Source organism: Equus przewalskii, chromosome 18, assembly GCF_037783145.1.
Source record: "Equus przewalskii isolate Varuska chromosome 18, EquPr2, whole genome shotgun sequence".
NCBI classification, from domain to species: domain Eukaryota; kingdom Metazoa; phylum Chordata; class Mammalia; order Perissodactyla; family Equidae; genus Equus; species Equus przewalskii.
Window position 1 is genome coordinate 52,943,958 of NC_091848.1, and position 5,789 is coordinate 52,949,746.

The 5,789-nt window shown below is 40.3% G+C and overlaps 1 pseudogene; it reads right to left on the bottom strand.

Moving 5' to 3' along the window:
- Positions 1 to 1,771: 1,771 nt before the first annotated feature.
- Positions 1,772 to 4,120, bottom strand: LOC103550993 (large ribosomal subunit protein eL18-like; annotated as a pseudogene).
- Between the last annotated feature and the right edge of the window lie 1,669 nt (positions 4,121 to 5,789).

A 5,789-nucleotide genomic window follows, 5' to 3' on the forward strand; every position in this document is an offset into this window, starting at 1 on the left:
TTCTTTGCATTTCTACTTTATTTTAACTTTGCTTTTTAGTTTTGCTTTACTTATCCTTTTTGGCTTTTTTTCCCCACATGCAAACTTGGTTTTAAATATTAGTAGCACATTGAATCTTTGATTTTATATTCTTCCTTTTTAATTTAACTATATATCATAAACATTTTCCTGTGTTTCTAGATTGTGCTTATAGTTACACATGCTTTTACATCCTTAAGTTTACCGTAGTTTATAGAAGTTTTCTTTTCTTGTTGGACATTTATTTTATGCTTGTTGCTACTGTAGATAATGCTATAATGGGCAGCATTTTGCTTTATTGAATTGTTTCCTTATGATAAATTGCCATAAATGGAATCACTGAGTCGAAACATATAAAAATCTTTATAGTTTTTGCTATATTTTGATGTACAGTTTTTCAAGTAATGTAATGCCACCAAGAGTAAGTATTGTACTCTTTCTAGTTACAGATTTTTATTTTTTACAGATTAAGTGTGTCTTTTTCTCAAAGTGTGCTTGGAAATGGTTTAAAAATCAAAAAGTAATCATATGAGCTGTAAAACTGCAGTCTCTTATCGACCCCTCCCCACACACTCCTCCACCCCCCCGCAGATGCCACCTTCGAGTCTTTTAGCCATTTTCTCTGGTGTTCAGTGAAATTCCAAAACAACTTATTTTTAATATCTTCCTAAATTTCAGTTATTGTGTATCGACTTCCTACTATGAAAACTGAAGATTCAGCTCTCTTAAACCCCTTTCACACTCTGACGTCCCTCTCACATATGTCTGCTCTTCCCATCAAACAAACCCAGGTTTTAACATTTAAGTTGAATCCTTATTCAGAGTTCCTAATCATCATGGCTATGTAAATACTGTTTAATTCAGAGCCAAGTCGAGCACTGTTACCAAATTTCCTTTCTTGTACAACTTTTTTGTTTGTATTTTGTGAAGTTAATTGCCCTTTTTTATTATTATTATTGTTACTTACTTTTCTTATAATCTCTGCCTAAATATTCCCATAATCCTCAGCACTTCTCGGTCCCATTTTCCACTAAGTCAAAGTCGTCGAATAACATATTCTTTTTTTTGGAATAGGAACTTTGGAAAATTCCTTCCAGAACTTTAATTCCTTCCTTTTCTGCTTCAGTCTGCCTAGCTGTTCTGTAGGCTCCGTGCATATCACGCTTGGTCTCCAGGAAATTCCCTTCTCCTCTCTCCTGCAGTCAATCCACTGCTTCACGGATCTCATAAGAAGGAAAAAGGATGTTTGTTGTTTGTTTTGTATGCTCAGCCTCTGAAGCCTTGTTGTGATTGGGGAAATCTTTTGTCTTATGGACAGTGCTGGAAAGTAGAGTGACTTACTGCACAGTAGCGAAACTGCCGGATTCTCTTTGCGGATACCCTTTTATTTAGGACCCAAAGGTGTGAAACGTGTGCATGGCAGACTTTAACTTGGCTCATGATGCAGAAGGGAAGGACAGAGAGTGCTGTCTCTACTGATAGGAAATAACACTGTTTGTCATGTGGGGTTCTTGCTGTAGACAAGGGCAGCTCGAGGCCCCGAGCCAATACTTGTAGGGGCCTTGGTGGTTCACTGCCCTCTCTCTCCTGGTCGTGTTCTCACGGCCTCCTCAGAACTGCTAGAATCCACTTTACCACCTGGAACCCTGCTGGAACCTCTAGCTCTGTTATCATGTGATTGGCCCCAATCGTTGTGTTTCTCTCCTCACTTCCCACTAAGTGTCAGGAGCCATGTGTATCTACATTGTAATCTGTGAGTTGTCCACAGGCAAGATTCCCAGTGGTTTTGTGTGCAAAATAAACAGGCCTCAGTGACTCGTTTTTTATTTTTTATTTTTTTGCATCCCAAATGTTTTTAATAACAAGGCAGCATCTGGGGTTAGTTTTTGAAATCCCGGTGAACCCCTTGGCCTCTGGCGTGCTCAAACTTCCAGCCCTTGGAGCGCAATGGGGTCTAGTGTGCCTGTGCGGTTCCCGGCCCTGGCCAAAATGCCTGGCCACCTGCCAACCCGTGTGAGGACCAGGGAGCAGGATGGTGCCACAGCCCGTGGGGGAGTCAGCTGGTGGGAGATGCGGATCTTGCCCCAGTCGGTGAGGATGCGATTCCGGCGCCGCTGCTTTGCGCAGTGCGCACACACTGGCAGTTTCGGCACCTCCTGGACACGCACGTCGTCTGATTTAGTCCCTACAAGCACAGCTGTTTTGTCCTCCCGGTCAGAAGCCTTCACTTTCCGGATCATCTGGGAGAGACACGGGGGCGGCCAGTTGGTGCGACTCATGAACAACTTCAGCACAACTTGGTTGAAAGTGGAGTTGGCTTCTCTGGTGGGAAACCTGGACCGGTTGACCAACAGCCTTCAGTAGATGTCCCGCTCTTGGGTTCTTGTCGTTTCAGTCCTTGTCGTGGAGGACTCCCATGATGATGCTTGCTCCGCCCCCACCCCCACCACAGCTCAAGAGATGTAAGCTGTCACATCTCTCCAGTGACAGTGCTGTGGCGTGGCTTGTTTTTCTAGCCCTTGCAGTGATTCTATAAATTATCCCTATCTTCCAGGCAAACTCTTCATCTAAATCATCATCCAGAGCCCTCTTTTGTTGTTTGGAACTAGGCAGTCTGATTGACACAGAGCTGGAAGGGATATCGCACCTTCCTAACTTACGTATTCTCCTTTTGCTGGAGAAGATTCTCCAGCAGTTTCAGGCAAATATACTGAGGGAGACATTTTTTGGGACAACGTGTATTGGAAATTTTTTTCTGCTTTCACTGTTGATAGATAGTTTGAACTTAAATTTTTAAGCAGCAAATAATGCCTTAGAATTTAAAAAACAGTTTTACATTTGTTTTATCGCTTTCAGCATTGCTGTGGAGACGGCTTCTGGTACCACAGTCCTTAGCGTGTTAGTTTTCTCTCTCTTGAAAATTTCAAGATCCTCCTTTATTCCTTAGGTGATAAAATTTTGCAGTGATGGACTTCGGTGTGAATTGTTTTTATTTTGTTTTGTTTCTCTATTGATTTCTATTGGACACTTTATACTCTTTTCAATGTGGAGATCCATGTCTATCAGTTAAATTGGGGGAATTTTCATTGTTTTATTTCTTGGATAATTTTTCCCTCCTGTTTTGTCTGCTTTCTTTCTCTGGAACTCCTATAATATAAATGTCAGGCTTCCTGAATAAGTCTTTTTTCTTTTTTTTAATTTTTTTGAGGAAGATTAGCCCTGAGCTAACATCTGCTGCCAATCCTTCTCTTTTTGCCAAGGAAGACTGGCCCCGAGTTAACATCCATGCCCATCTTCCTCTACGTTATATGTGGGACACCTGCCGTGCCAAGTGGTGCCATGTCCGCATCTAGGATCCCGCTGGCAACCCCCGGGTTGCTGAAGCAGAATGTGGGAACTTAACCGCTGTGCCGGGCTGGCCCCAGCCTTTTTTCTTTTATTCTTATATATTCTGTTCTATTTTTCTTTGCTTTATTTTTCTTTTATTTTCTGGGAGATAATCTTAAACTTTATTTCCAATCTTTCTATTATCTTTAGTTTTTACTGTTTTATTTCAGTTTCCTAAGAACCTTTTTTTGTTATCTGAAATGATTTATTTTTTGCTAGCATTCTGATTTTGGGCCATAGTTATAATAGTTCTCATTTCTTTAAGGACAATAAAATATTTTTTAAAAGTTTATTTTGCTTCTTAAATTGCCTTTATTTTCTTTTTTTTCTGTATGCTTTTATTTTCATGTTTTCTATTAGACTTTCCACACCTGGCTGATGGTCCTTGGCCTCCTGTTTCTACTAAGAGTAGGGCACTGAGATTTCTTCAGAGCTCTGCTTTCTATGTGGGGCTGGTTTGGGGGTGGTTTTACCCAGGGGAGAACTCAGGCCTTTTCTTATGTTTGAGGGTATCTCCTATTATCAGTATCAGCAGGATTGTTTTCTTTTGATCTGATTTTTCCTTCCATTTCCCGCTCCTGCTGGGGTGGGGAGGGGAGTGGGGAAGGGGGTGGGGATGGGATTTAGACTTGGATGCTAGTAGTCTAGGTACCAACAGGGGGAAGAGGCTGGTTGGACTTAGTGTTCAGGAAATGAGTTATCACTTACCTCCCATTGTTAGTACCTTACTTACCTCTTCCCCTCACCTATGCTTTGTATCTTGAGATGAGATCCTCTATTGTTCAACTTTTCCAGAGAATAACACTTCATCCTTAGCACAGGTAGGGGTGAGAGAATGATTTGGCTTGTTGGGATGACAGAACAAGATACAGCAGCTCTTTTTAAAAACTCAGCCCCTTCTCTTGCTTTCTGTTCCACCTTGCATGTTCGTTGAAGAAACTGACCCCTCCTGTTCCTCAGGCTCCTGTGGTGTGGAACTGCTGGATTCCTGTTTTCCTGCCCTTCTTCTCATATGCACGTCTTCTCCATTCAGGTCTCCTAAATCAGCAGTAACTGCCTACTTGGCTTGCAGTTTCCAAAATTTAGTTAACATCTCTACTCTACATTGCTCTAGTTTTCTTTGACATGGTGAGTCTATCCTTTGTAATTGCTACATTTTTTTTTTTGGTGTTTTAGATAGAGCAGAAATAAACATGTGTTAAATTCATAATGCTTAACCAGAAAATTCTATGCATCTTTCTTGCATAAGTAAAAATCAGGTGGTAAGGAATCCTTCCATGAGGAGACCGGCTACTAAAGCCTGTAACGGGAATGGAAATTCTGAATTCTGTTAACTTTCCCTGCCTTTTTAATATATCTACTCTTCATAGACTGGCATTTACTAGGATTGGTTTATTCTAGAATTTTACATGTTTCTGCTTTTCATCTCCTAGTACTCAGTATTAGAAGTGTGTTGTTATTATTTTATCTTATATGCCTCACTTCTAACTCTCTTTCCATGGATAAGATCAATATTATCTAAAGATTGTAAGTCGAGTCACTAACATCCCAAATTCTAGTTCTGTATTCTGTAATTTAGCTGAGTCCATTAATTGAATCTGTGCTCCTGAATTTACTCTCCTATAATATCTATGTTCAGAAATACTTATTTTCTTCACCCTCTGAATTTTATTTTCTTTCTAATATAATTTTATTATAGTATAATAAACATGTGCTAAGTAATATTTATGTAACTGTTATGTATTATTAGTTATACACACAAGGCATTCTAGTGTTGGAGAGAAAGACATTTCCTCTACCCACTCTGGGTCCTTCTGGCCAGGCTACCAATTAAATTCACATGAGACAGAATAACAGGAGAAAATCAAATAAAGCTTTATGACATGTATACATGGGAGAGACCCAGGAAAACTGAGTAACTCGCCAAAATGGCAGAAACTCTCATCTTAAATACCATCCTCAGCTAAAGACAAAGGAGGATGTTGGGGGTGGAGGGAGTCAATTTTGGTTGTTACCAGACAAATACAGTAAACAAGGGTAAGGTTATTATGCAAAGTTAAATCCCTGCCTTCCACATTGATAAGAGTTTCTAGAGAGAAGGTCATCCCCCTTCTTCCTTGTACAGAGAGGGAGACACCTTTACAGATGGAGATTTCCTTTACAAATGTTAGTGTCTCTTAACAAAGGGTAAGCATGTTCTACTTTTCAGAGTTTCTCTCGTGTCTGCGGTTTTTAAAAGTAACCAGCCAAAAATAATCCTCATGCCAAAGAGACATGTCTTGGGGTGGCCAATTCCAATCCCCCAAAATTCTGCCTTTGAAACTTTTAAGTTTCACAGTCCTTTGAAACTTCAAGAAGTTTCATAGTCCAAAAGCTGAGTGGTA